This window comes from Vidua chalybeata, chromosome 8 (genome assembly GCF_026979565.1).
Source record: "Vidua chalybeata isolate OUT-0048 chromosome 8, bVidCha1 merged haplotype, whole genome shotgun sequence".
Taxonomy (NCBI): Eukaryota; Metazoa; Chordata; class Aves; order Passeriformes; family Viduidae; genus Vidua; species Vidua chalybeata.
In genome coordinates this window covers 3,825,279-3,838,657 of record NC_071537.1, presented here as the reverse complement: position 1 = coordinate 3,838,657, position 13,379 = coordinate 3,825,279, and the positions used below count along the sequence as shown (strand labels likewise).

General features: G+C 45.3%; 1 long non-coding RNA gene across 2 annotated transcripts; it reads right to left on the bottom strand.

Moving 5' to 3' along the window:
- Nucleotides 1-4,099: 4,099 nt before the first annotated feature.
- LOC128791737 (uncharacterized) lies at nucleotides 4,100-6,220 on the bottom strand. 2 transcript variants are annotated; one of them, XR_008432124.1, is made up of 3 exons: nucleotides 6,163-6,220; nucleotides 5,556-5,809; nucleotides 4,100-4,316 (listed from the first exon to the last, which is right to left on the bottom strand). It is a non-coding gene; the product is annotated as an uncharacterized LOC128791737 (long non-coding RNA). The 2 variants fall into 2 exon arrangements; XR_008432125.1 differs by having other exon boundaries at nucleotides 5,946-6,194.
- Between the last annotated feature and the right edge of the window lie 7,159 nt (nucleotides 6,221-13,379).

The following is a 13,379-nucleotide window of genomic DNA, read 5'->3' as shown; positions in this document are numbered from 1 at the left end:
GCTTCCAGCCTGCAGAGATGCAGCAGACATAAACAGGAGGATATGGCACAGATGGCGTCCTTCATTCTGAAAAATATAAAAAATAAAATGAAATTTAGCTTGTATCTGCCTGTTGCATGCTCAGCATGCAGAGGAGGGCGAAGAAGGGAGAACAGCATCTTAAGTATTTACACAACTGGGCCAAAACCAGTTTATTCCTGCCCAGTGGAGGTTTGGGGTAGAGAAGAGAATCCCAAAATGGTTTGGGTTGGAAGGGACGTTAAAGTCACCCAGTGCCACCCCTGCCATGGCAGGGACACCTCCCACTGTCCCAGGCTGCTCCAAACCCTGTCCAGCCTGGCCTTGGGCACTTCCAGGGATCCAGGGGCAGCCAGAGCTGCTCTGGGCACCCTGTGCCACCTCATCTCACTCTAAAAAAATTTCCTCCTTCTTTCTAACCTAAATCGATCCTCTTTTAAGTTTAAAAAGTGGAACTAAATAACTTAAAAGTGAAATAAAAGTGTATGGGGAGAAGTGATCTGCCAGCGCTTCAGGGCATCTGGAGGACGCAGAGCGAGCCTGGGATGTTCTCTTCCAAACCTTGGTCTGTCACCTCCTTGCCCCATGTCCTTCCCCATCCCTCCAGCTCCAGCCCACAGCAGAACCACCCTGGCACCAGCCTGAGGGAATTGTGAGGAGCTGCTTGAGCTCATGGAGGAAGACAGAATCACCATTCGAGATCTGCTGCTCTCATTCTCATTTTCTCTCTTACACAGGAGAGCATAAAACATCCATCTTAGAGCTTCTGTCAGAAGCAGAGATGATCCCAGAAGGCAAAACCTCCTCATTATAGTCTCTGCCTCAAAAGTCTCATTTTCCTCAGATGAAATTGCAGCTGTGAAGGGCATGATCAGAACCAAGAACAACTCAATGGAAACGTGATCTGTGAGAAACACTGCCCTGAGGAGATGGGGAACAAACCCTGTTTGCAGCAGACTGGGCACCCAGGCTGGTGGTGAGCCCTGAGAATGCTGGAGTGGCTACTGGGACATGCTGGGATGGAGCTGGGATGTGCTGGGATGGAGCTGGGACATGCTGGGATGGAGATGGGATGTGCTGGGATGGAGATGGGATATGCTGGGACGGAGCTGGGCCATGCTGGGATGGAGCTGGGATGTGCTGGGATGGAGATGGGATGTGCTGGGACGGAGCTGGGCCATGCTGGGATGGAGATGGGATGTGCTGGGATGTGCTGGGATGGAGCTGGGATGTGCTGGGATGGAGATGGGATGTGCTGGGATGGAGCTGGGCCACGCTGCCTGTTGTGTGTTGTAGGAAGGGGCGAGCTAGAAAGGCTTGGCTGTCTTTTGAAATGATCAGAAAGCCACAAAAACAGCAGCAAAACAGGCCTGGCAGTAATTTTCACTTAGTGGATACCTCTATGGTATAGCTTTGTGGTTAGATAAAATAAAAAGGAAAAAAAAAAATTGAGTTTTTACACCTTCTTGTGTGTCTGTGGCAGGTTGTACAGGGATATTGTGGATACAGACACATCTCTACTGCTCATTTCTGGCCTTTCACTTAATTTTTTACAAATCACAGTGCATCAAGCCTTTGTATGGACACAGTGACATTTCTGAGGGCACACAGAGGTGCAGTCACCTCACACCCCACGCTGGTGAAATGCCCATTTCCCTCTGCCTAAACTGGGACCCTCAAAAACTTCCCTCACCTCCACCTCCTCCAGCCTCACCTGCAGTGGCCCCAGACTGGTTGTTCCTTTCACTGAGCGTGCCATTCATCCCCACCAGCCACTAACCAGTTTTACTGTGTGAAAATACATTCAATGACTGAATTATTTGTTTTCAAACAACGTGCTGTGCAATCGCTGCTTTGACAGGAGCCCTCGGTGCCTTGCAATTTGCTCTGCACACGTGGCAGCTCCCGGGGAGCCCTCAGCAGACAGGGGGCAGGGAACAAAACACCCTTTTTAGTGAGCCTTGGCATATCCCCCCCCCAAAAAAATATCCATGGAGGCTCTTGTCTATTGTGTCAGGGCTCTGGAGTTGAGTAAGAGGGAAATTATTCATAGTAATGGCCCTATCCAGTTGATGCTCTCCTTTTTTTTTTAATTCCCAGAGTACGCATTTGTTTGAAGAGATAAGACAATCAGAAAGTTTTAAACTGGCTTTTATAGGACTATTAAATTTCCCCACAGCACCATAAAAATTAATAAAATCAACTGCTGCTATTCTAACAGAAAAAAATAAACAGACCTGGTATTAAGGGTTTTTTTATTCTAGGTTCTGTTGCTGCTGCTGTTTCTGTACTAACAGGTACACATGGGTTTTGTTCCCTGGGATTATCTCACTTCCAGGAACAGGAGAAAATTAGATAAATGACACTCAGCTTGGCCAAAACACAGCATTGCTATGTCTGGGGCACAACTGCTTCTGGCAAGGTGTCCCTGCTCGTGGCAGGAGTTGGAACAAGATGAGTTTTAAGGTCCTTTCCATCCTAAACCATTCTGTGATTCTGCCCATCACAACCACTTGGATAAAAGTTATGAAGGTGATTTATCCAGCTGAGATCCATGAGGTCTTCATGTCAAAGAATCTTTCTTCAGCTGAGTTTACTCTTGTTCCCAAATATTTCCATTTTCTGCTTCTCCCGTGCCACACAGCTCTATTTAAATTGGGTGGATGAGATGGATGCTGCTCTTCTTGTGTACTCCTGAAAATGAAATTTTCCATTCTTGTAATGTAGTGCTTAAAACTTAACTCAGTGGTACAAAAACAGCTCGGAGGTAGGAGCTGTCTAAATCATGCATTGAAAATTCCCCATTACATTAGTGGGGGAAAAAATCTTTTCACGTTACCTCTCTCATGCTGCTTTAATCACTTTAAATGACTGTTATCAGTCATTTCATTTCCCTTCTTCCACTGAAACCTTACTGCTTTCCACTTCTGAGATGTTTTCAACCTGTACTTGGAACAGAACTTACTCCCTCCAGTGTAATTTTCATTTTAACCTTCCCTCAATGGCCTAGAAATAATAGATTGCTAAGATTGCTTTAATAGATTGGAAATTTAAACCTTGCAGAGATAACCACCTGGATGATGTTACAACTGGATGGTAAGGCAAAGAATAACAAACCCTAAAAGTTACTGAACTAAGACTTATATTGTAAGGCTGCTGAAATGCTGGGCATTGTTATGGCTCTGTAATTAAATAACATTCCCAGGTGTTATGGTTCCACTGCTGTTCAAAATCCTCTGCTCTGGAATTGCTTTCTTTGGTGGTAACTCGGAGGGAAGTGATCACTGGTGGAGGAAAACAAATATTTTTAATATTCCCTTGTTGTCTTCTCAAGGGTCTTTTCTTCCCTGTGGTCCTCTTGAAGCACTTGGGTGCTCTCTCCATGAATTTCTGGACACTGGAGGAGCTTTCAGCTGAAATCTTCAGGTTAATAATGTGCCTTCATCATTTGGGGTGGTGAACATAAACTACGACAACCTGGTTAAAAATCCTCCCATCTTAGGGAACAAGCAGAAAGTCTTTGTGAATGGTGGGAGCAATGGGGTTTCCTTGCCTTTGTGGCATCCAAAATTCTGGTTTGTATGGAACGTTTTCTGGAAAATTGCTGATTTTAATTCATAACATCTCATGTGACCAGGTACCCACTCCTGCTGCCTGTGGTAGGATCTTAGGATTGATTTCCATAGAATCCCAGAATGGTTTGGGCTGGAATGGACTTAAATCCCACCCAGTGCCACCCTGCCATGGCCAGGGACACTTTCCACTGTCCCAGGGTGTTCCAAGCCCCAGTGTCCAACCTGGCCTTGGACATGGGATGAGGCATCCACAGCCTCTCTGAGCAGCCCAATGGATTCTCTGTGGTGCAAAATACCTTCTAAAAATACTTGGTAATTTCAGGGCTTGTGCTGAAACCTCGTGGTGTTCAAACATTCCCTCAGCGTGTGATTTTCACTGCTGCAACCAACAGCTTCAAAGGGCCAGCAACAGCCTCCAGTACTCAGCACATAAATACAGAGTATTTATCTCCAAACCATTTATTTTTAGCCTGCTTTTCTCAGATTCTAGTGGGGAGATGCTGCATTGTGCTCCCTGTGCTTTCCTTATTTATCAGGCCTGGAATCACTGAAAATATCACTCCATTCATTTTGTGTCCTCCTCCCATGCAAATGCTTTAGCATAAATATACTGAAGTTTCTCTCCATTTCCATGTGATATCTATGACAAACTCTTTCCAAGATTTCTCATCTCCATCAGCAGTTTTCAAATGTCACTTTCCAACTCAGGGAAACAGCACTGGTCTAAAGAGAATTAAAGAGAGAAGTACACTTTATTTTAAATATATTTGCTTCAGGTTTTTCTAGAATCCAGAACTTTGAGGTCAGTAGCGACTGTTTCTTCCAAACTTCCTCCCTGACACAAGATTAACAAACAATATTGCACTAATTAATCTCAAAGGAACTACCTGGGAAGCACAAACCAGTTGTGCACAGCTTTTAAAGCAATCACACTCATACCAGAACTGTTGTTTATCAGGGCGTGTTCCCATTTTCCCAGAGCTCTTCTCCACGGACCTCAAGTTCAAAAAAATGTTCTTACTTATTTCTTAACTTTGCACACAAAAAGAAACCTGTGTGAGGCTTTCTTTCCCTGACCCTGGAAGAGACAGCAACCAGTGTAGGATGACTGAGAGCCGGGGTTTCCCAATCCCATTGGGATCCCATGCCATGGGTGCTTCCCAGGATTGCTGAGCAGCTGCAGGGCTCACCCACGCAGGTGAGGATACAGCAGCTCCCCAGAAAATATTTGGGATGACTCAAACCAGCTTCCAAAACAAGCCTGTGCATCGTGGGTTGACCTCGTCAGAAATAAACTCTGAGGGAGTGGATGTACCACGTGGCATTAACTCACAGCAGGATGGGGATTTTGCAGTGAGCTCTCTGCACTCTGGACATTCTGAAATTAATTAAAATGTCACTGAGATATTAATAGTGTGAATCACTCTGGGTTTTTTTAAGAGACCATCAGTTTGGTGAGCTCAAACCCTTCCCTGTGCTACTGGTTCCTGTTTGGGATAGGAGCTCACCAGACCCGTGAGCTGCTGTGCTGCATCCAGGCGTGGGTCCAACAGCCATTCCTGGTGCCAGCTCATCTTCCAGGCTGAAGAAGAGCTGCCAATACTTCTGGTGGTGGAGAAATGCTCCCGAGTTGTAAATCCCACAATCCCAGCAATCGGCGCAGACAGATATGATGACATCTGCTTGACAAATCCAACACGCCGGATATCTCCTGCTTGACAACTTTACAAATGCTTTTGCAGCCTGTGATAATGGAAGGCTGTCAGTCAAAACTCTCCTACGTTTTTCACTCACATCAAATACTTGACTTTATCATAAATAACTGGGAGTTAATTACTGCTCTGATGTGATCGACTCCAGAGGTGCCCCAGAAATGTCACAGTTATTAAATTGATTGCCCTGGCTTGCCTCTACTCCTTATAACATTTATTTTAACCTGGTCCTTAGCACACAGAAACCTACCAGCAGTGTAAATAGACTCTCCAGTAAGTAAATTCTAGTTCAAGTCAGAAAAAAAAAATGATGTCTTGGAGCAGGATCCACCCACGCACTGAGTTGATGTTGAAGTATCATTCTCATCAAGTTCTGGCACACGATGCAAATCCCGGTACGAGAGTTGCAGGACATCAGGCACCAAGGCTACACAAACATTGGCAAGACTCCTCCTTTTCCTTCCACTGTGTTTAGCTCAGACATAACACTCGATGCCTCTCAGCCTGCAGTGGAATATTGGGAACATGGAGAAGGCAACAGAGCCTCCCATGGTGCCGTCCAGCCAGAGGGGAGAGGTGGGAGGCTTTCCTCTCTCATCTCCCCTCTCCTGCTTCCTCCCCAGCTCCAGGGAATGCTGACCTGCTGCAGAGGCTGTTTTAAGGAGTGACAGGGGTCCAGCATCAGTGGAATGTGCAGCACCCAGTGACAGCACGTCAGCCCCCCCGGGGATGAGCTGTGCTCCCTCTAAACTCAGCATGAACCCAGACAGTGGAGGCAGAGAGTGAAATTCAGGCTGGAGCTGGAGCTGGAGCCGTGGACTTGTGGGCTCGTTGGGAAACCCGACATTAATTCCCACCTTGGATCTGCTGGCCCCTTTTGAGAAGTGCTGCTCTGTTGCTGAGCTTGGACTAACTCCAGCAATGCCCAGAGGAATCCTGCAATGTGGTGATCACAACGTTCCATCACCATGATGTCATTCTGGGGGGTTGGAATTGGAGGATCTTTAGGGCCCCTTCCAACCCAAGCCTGTCTATGACTGATTTTTCAAGAAGCAAGATTTTTCTTTTGAGAAAACAGCGCGGTTTGCATTTGAGAGGGCTGGCAGCAACGGAGCTATTGATCTTCCTTCCCTAAATACATTGTTCTTGCGATTGAAATGAAATATGTGAACTGCATTTAAAAGATTTCTCTGCTTCTACAGTGTGTCAAAGCTTGCCCTCGTACATCAGTGGATATTAAATCATCATATTCTCATTTATATGTAAACTCCAAGATGCTGATGGAGTCAAGTACTGTTGTGTGTGTGTATTTGAGGACCTAATTTTATGCTGTGTATTATTTTATAGTTACCAGGCTGGACTCTGCTGGCTTGGCTCTACTGCCTTTAAAAGAGGGCAGTGGAAGAAGAATGGATTTTGCAGTTGTTTGATGGGTGGAATGAAAATGTCCTGCCCAAACCAAAACTGCATATGGGCTGTTTGTAAACATTTGCCTTGTTTACTTCCAGTAACAATGCAGCCTGTTTTTCACACAGGAAATTCTTTCAGAGCAAAAACCAACACACATTTTTGTTGAAATGTTTGGTTTGAAATCAGCCGAGCTTTGTTTCCAAACAAGCAAATCTGTAGGTAATTTGATTTAAAATTAGCAAGCAATAAACCTGTTTTTTTGATCAGAACTACTTTTGCGTGGGTGATCCTGCCACACAGACAAGAAGTGATTTGTCCTCAGGTCTGTTCTTGCAGGGGCAGCAAACACCCATCCTCCTCGCAGGGGTGAGCCAAATCAGCTGAAGACTTGTGAAATGCAACCTTTTCCCATCATTTGGTGGTTCAAGAAGCCACTTCAGGGAAGTTTTGTTTCTGTGTCCAGGGGCAGGAAGCAGAGCTCTCACAGGTGCCACGACACAGGGCAGTGCTGGGGGGGCCCTACACACCTGGATTTGCTTGTGGGTACACACTAAATGTGAGGCACATCCCTGACCAAGACACTTTGTACCACAAAAACCAGCAGAGGAGGAAAACCTTTGGCTGAGATGTAAATCATAGATTCATCGTTTTTCCCCTTGGATTTTTTCCAATTTTTATACTGCAGAGCTACAGATTTTCTACTAACCTTTCTTTCTGCTTTTGGGATGGAATTAGTGCCAGGTACACAGGGTGGGAACAGATCCACAAAGGTGAAAGCTGCTCACAGATCAAATCCCCAAAAGCGCTCAGTGTTTTGGTTTAAACTCTACAAAACTCTTTGTGGGTGCATTTTATGACCTGGAGAAGAACATAAGTGCAGAATTAAAAGATCTTGCACCTAATTTGTCAGAGGGGCAGATGCAGCTTCACCATCAGTGCTTCAAGTGCTCCATGTCACAACTTCAGGGGCCAGGCCAGGAGCTGCTGGTGATTTATGTCCCTGCAGCTGCCTCAAGCAATAAGATTTGGATGGGTCCCAGCACCTGCGTGGGTGAGGAGTCAGGGACTGAGGAGATTCTTTCCCTGCCTACACAGATTTAAAGATGGAAGGCTAATTTTGTGATACCTGCCACATTCCGGTGGTGGATTTTGATATAATCTCATTTTTCAACTGAGACGGAAAACCTTCCTCTTCAGATAAGTCCAGTTAAGTAAAGCTGGGAGCCTTTCTCTTCTGCCTGATTTTAATACCTCTAATTTATCAGTGGCAGATTTGTATCCAAGTCCCACTGTAGCTTCTCTACAGTCCAGACAAAATTTAAATGTTGAAAACTTCTGTCTTTCAAAAGAACAGATTTTATCTTAGAAAATTTGGGGTTTGGATGTTTAAAAAATGACATAAATCATGATGCTGTGTCACTTTGAAGACAACATGTCTGGCTTGTGGAGACTCCCACCTCTTTCTGGGTTGCTTGCTTTGGGACAGCCAGGAGGATGTGAGCAGCTGCCATGAAAAGTGAGTGTGAAAAACATGCACAATCCTTTTGTCTTCTTGGTGAGTCATTCCAGCCTCCTTGTCTCTCCCTTCCTACATCCCAGAAGAACAGGGGAGGGCTGGGTTCCAAGCAGACAAGCAGCAGCCAGTGCTGGCAGGGACAGGAGCAGGTGGGCAAGCCCAGCATGCCCAGGGGTGAGTGTGTGTCAGGTTAGGGAATGGGACCTGCTGAAATCAAGCACAGGGAAGAGGGAAAAGATCTTGAGGGCTCAGAGCAAGGGCTGGGATTCCCCATCCATAAGTGGTTAGCAAAGAAAATGTAATTGCAAGTTGAAAGCCTCTTGGTTTTGCTGCTGTTTATAGCAGCCTTAGTTCTGGATGTTTGTTTTAGGATGCTGTCCCTGTGGCAGGGAACCATTAATCCGTTCCAGTTGCTGAGGAGAAGGAGCTGTTGTCAAACCAGAAATGCTGTGCAATCCACAAAGGCCCTCTAGGGTTTCTGGAGAAACATCTCCAGCACCAGCCAAGCCAGCTATCACATCCTGTTCATGGTTATCCTACCCATGCTCATCTTTTTTTCATAGAATCACGGAATTATGGAGTAGTTTGGGTTGGAGGGGACAGGAAATCCCACCTAGTTCCAACCTTCTTTTGCACAGGTCCCCCAGAGCCCCAGGGACTTTCTTCCTTGATGGGATCTCCAGGTGCATAAATGTTCTAGCACAGCCTGCACAGCCTTGTGTGCTCCTTCCACAGCACCCGCCGTGGGTGGCTGCAGGATCCCTCCTGCCAGAGCATTCGTGGAACCCCTCTGTGACCCTGGAAAGGACTGTGCTCTCTGCCATTCCTGAAGATTTTGAGCCTGTGGCTCTAAAAGTCTCTGTAAAGCTTTAATTACAGGAGGAAAAAATGATGGTTTTTAAATAGATTGTCCCAGAGGAAAATAGAGCTGGCGAGTTATTTTCCTTGTCTGGTGGTCTAGAGCTGCTTGTCAAACACAGATGTGTACAGCAGCTCCAGCACCAACACCCACAGATCAACTTCCATTAGCACTTCAGGCTTCATCTTCTGCTTTTTTGCACAGCAAACTCGAGCCCAGGTTGATTTTTGTAGCTGGTTGTTGCTGAAATAATTCACCACCTTGATCTCAGCCGTGCCAGTGGCTGCCAAAAGCAGCGGTGCAGGTGGTCCCTGGTGGTGCCACGGGGGTGGCACTGGCACAGAGCAAGGCTCCTGCCTCCACCTGAGATGAGGCAGTGCCAGTGATTTCACAGCCTCTGGAGGGATTTAAAAGGTGTGTGGGTGTGGGGACATGGGGTGGCAGTGGCCTTGGCAGTGCTGGCTTAATTGACACAGGGATCCCAGAGGTCTTTCCCAACCTAAACAATTCTATGATTGTGCAGTTTTTTCAGAACTCTCACCACACTGAATGATGTTGAGAATGTCTGTGGGAAGCAGCTCTCTTGCTCATGCACCCTTCAGTGGGTTTTATGCCAAAAAGTGCTTTTTGCTGCTCCTGAACCATTCTTTGCACAGCTCATCACATCCTCTGCACCCCACCGTAGGCAGTGTCAGCCCATGCTATCCCTCACCTTAATTTTCCTCACCCATCACCAAGCCCAGGTGCTTTGCACCACACAGAACTTTTGCTTTATTTCTCTCTTTTTCAAGCTTTCTGAAGCCTCCAGATCATTCAAAAGGCATTATTTGTAGGTATGGCCATTATACATTTGTAAGTGCTCATAGAAACACTCCATCCTGGTGTTCAGTGTTATGCCTTTTCATCTGCCTCTCAATACCAGATTCCATCAGCTGAACCATTCCCCAGCTCCTTCTTATTCAGGGTGGCTCCACCACCTGAAGCTTTTTTCCTAAAGGCTGATTTCTCTTCTGGTTTATTTTGTTGACATCTGATAGAATTTCCTCCCTTGCTAATGAGATTCTTTGACTCAATCCACTTATGCTGCAGTAATCCCAGGTAAAAAACAAACACAAAAAAAACCCAAACCAAAACAAAAACAGCCAGTAAGAATTAAGCAGCTTGGGAAGACTGCAAGGGAATAACACAATTCTGAAGCAAATCCACCTCCTGAGCCCTGCCCCTTGGCTTTACGTGCATGGGGATGAGCTGACACAGGATGTGCATCTCTGCACTGAAGTGTGTGACTGCTCCTCCACCCAGCCTCAAACAAAAACCCCACTTTTCCCTCAAACAGCTCCAATCTGTGGGTGCTGGTTTGGCACTGATCCTCATTTGTCCTCCCAGCTTTCTGGAGACAGGAGGGCTGGGAGCTCTGCTCACCCCCATCTCCACATTTCTGAGCTCATCAGCCATCCTTGAACTTTCCCACGTGGGACTTCCAAACTTTCCCCTCTCTGTTCAGCAGCTCTCCTTCTGCAGAGGGAATTAGCTGACTACAAATTGAATAAAACAAAAACTTAAGCCACTTTCAGGTTACTCACAGAGAGAAACAAAGCTGAGAAATGACAAGTTACTTGAGGGAATTTGTCAAATAGGAAACATCTTCCTGTTTTCTCGGCTCTCTGATATCACTGGGAGCAGGGATCTTGCATCCCTAATTGGCCATAACTTTTTCTTCTTGTAGAAAATGGGGTATTTAATGTAATGTTCTTTTTTTTTTTCCCCTGAAAATCTTCTTAGGGACACAGAAATGGATGTTAATGTATGCAAGTCCATTACTGAGTATGGTAATGAAGAAGTCGTGGCCAATGGTGAAGCTTAAATTAAGCACGCTTCAGAAAACAAACACAACCACTCCAGAATTCCTATTCAACATTTGTAATGGAATAAAACTCCTAATAAAATGTTTTCCCCAAGAAGTAATAAATTCTGGAAACATGACTGTATTTACTTAGACCTTTTGTAATGAAAACTTTTTTCTCAGGCAGGAAAACTGCTCTTTATGGGAAAATTCAGTAAATACAATTATGCAACTGTTTTCCTGAGGCTTTTACAAACCTGTGCTGCTGCAAAAGCTCAGCAGACCAGTCCAGCAGTGTGTGTGGAACTCAGAGAAAATATTTCTCAAGCATTGAAAACACATATGTACTTTTCTCTTTCTGTATCTCATTTATATAATTAAAAACTCCTCCAAACCCTCAGCAGAGATCTGAAAAGGCCTGATTCATTTTTCACCAGGAGCGAGTTCAGGCCATAAATCTTCTGAAATGAAACATAACAAAGCTCTACTTGCAACTTCTTGAGAAATGCTTTTTCTTAAAAGCATTAAAAGTAAAAATGCCATGTTTATTTATTTACTTATTTGGGGGAAGGGAAATAAATGGATTTAAATTTATGATTTAATCTAGGAAAAATGTATCAAGTATCATTGGGATTGATTTTTTAAAAGTAGATGCTGACCACCTAAATGCTGTTGCTGCCTCTGGAATTAACAGGGAGCTCACACACACCCCAGAGCTGATGTGAGACATTTCACTGCTGTGTGTTGGAGTCACATTCCAAGTTAAACACTCAGCACTACATTTGAAATGGGTTTTTACCCCTTTTTACATCCCCTGGGGTGTTTCAGGAGGCTCAGAGGGCACAAACCATCCCAACCCACCTCGCAAGGATGCTCAGGCAGCTCTGCTGGGTCTCGGAGCAGCACCGAGCTTCACTCTGGGAAACGCCAAAATTTCCATGTTTTTGGGATAAGAGGAGCCCTCCCAGTGCTCCCAGTGCTCCCAGTGCTCCCAGTGCTCCCAGTGCTGGGTTCCCTGCTGGGCCCTGGCCAGGGGTGCTGAGCAGCACCCACAGAGCTGACAGCTCTGCCCCAAGCCAGGCTTAGGACTGCTCTGCACTGCCAGCACTGTGCAAAGCAGCTTTGATCCCAAACTCTGGGGGAAATCCTGATTCTTGAGCTGATCCCAGGCCATCAGATATTGCTTCAAAGGCGGCAGAAAGCACCTCTCAAGGAAGCTCTGCCCCCTCCTCCTCCAGCACAGAACGGGTTTCAGAGGAATCAAAGCTCAACAATGGCATTTGCACAGCGAATAAAAGGAGCAGCCCCCCTGGCTGTCCTGGCAGCTCCAAAGGCTTGGCAGGATTTGTCACTGCATCCTGAGCTCCGGGTCCCAAAAGCAGGGGAACAAAGCTCAGGCAATCTGGGAAAGCATCAGCCCTGGCTAGCAGGACTCACAGGGTGGGGTTTGGAGGGGCTCTGAGGCTGTGACAGCCAAGGAAGGACACTGGAGCCCCTCTACACTCCTAAATGGGGTGAAAAAAAACCCTCTCCCATCCCTCTGGGAGCCCTGGATGCAGCTGCTGTCACCTGTCCCATGGTTTCAATCCATTCAACCCCCCAAAACCATTTTAAATTAGGATAAACAACGTGGCAAATGACATCCCTGTAGGATGTGCTGTTTGTGTTTCCTCTGGTAAGTCTGTGCTTCACCACATCATAAAAAAAAATGAGGGGAAAGAGTTATTTGGGTTTTGTGGCTTTTGGATAGGTAAGTTTTAAAATATTACACAAACATGAAATCATTTTGTTTGGGTTTGCTAGTGCAAAACTGAAGCCAAATGAAGATAAATCAAGGGCAAATACTTTCTGGGGCAAAGATGGGCTGGAATGGTGATGCACTCTGCAACTCCTGTTAAAACTTCACCTCACAACGTGGTTTCCATGTTTTATACCTCTACTAGCATCTCTGAAAGTAAATTATTTTCCTAACAATATTCAAAGAGGAAGATTCAGATCCTTAAGGCATTTTGCAATAAGTTGGGCAAAAAGTATCTGCATTACTTAAGGATGATGCTTTTACCTTGAAAACAAAATACCTTTATTTCTCTCTCAAATTACTAATTATCCAGGTGGTGACAATGCCAGATTAGAAAATTACCTCTAAATAAGCTGGAAGATCCATCAGCTGAAGGAGTGTAATGTAAAAATTTTATAAAGTATACTCTAGATCATCTGCATTCACAAAGAAAAGAGGCTCATTTCCTTCCTCCTAACTCTGTAATTTCTCATATTTCATTAAGCTTTTATCAGGAGACTTAAGTCTTATTCAATCTCAAATTAGTTTTAAGCAGAATATGAAGTACAAGTGCTGCTAATTTATGATATTCTACACACCCTTAATCCTACTGAAGGAATTACTGCATTTGCTTCTCACCTGGCCTAAAAAGGGCAAATGCCCAAGGAG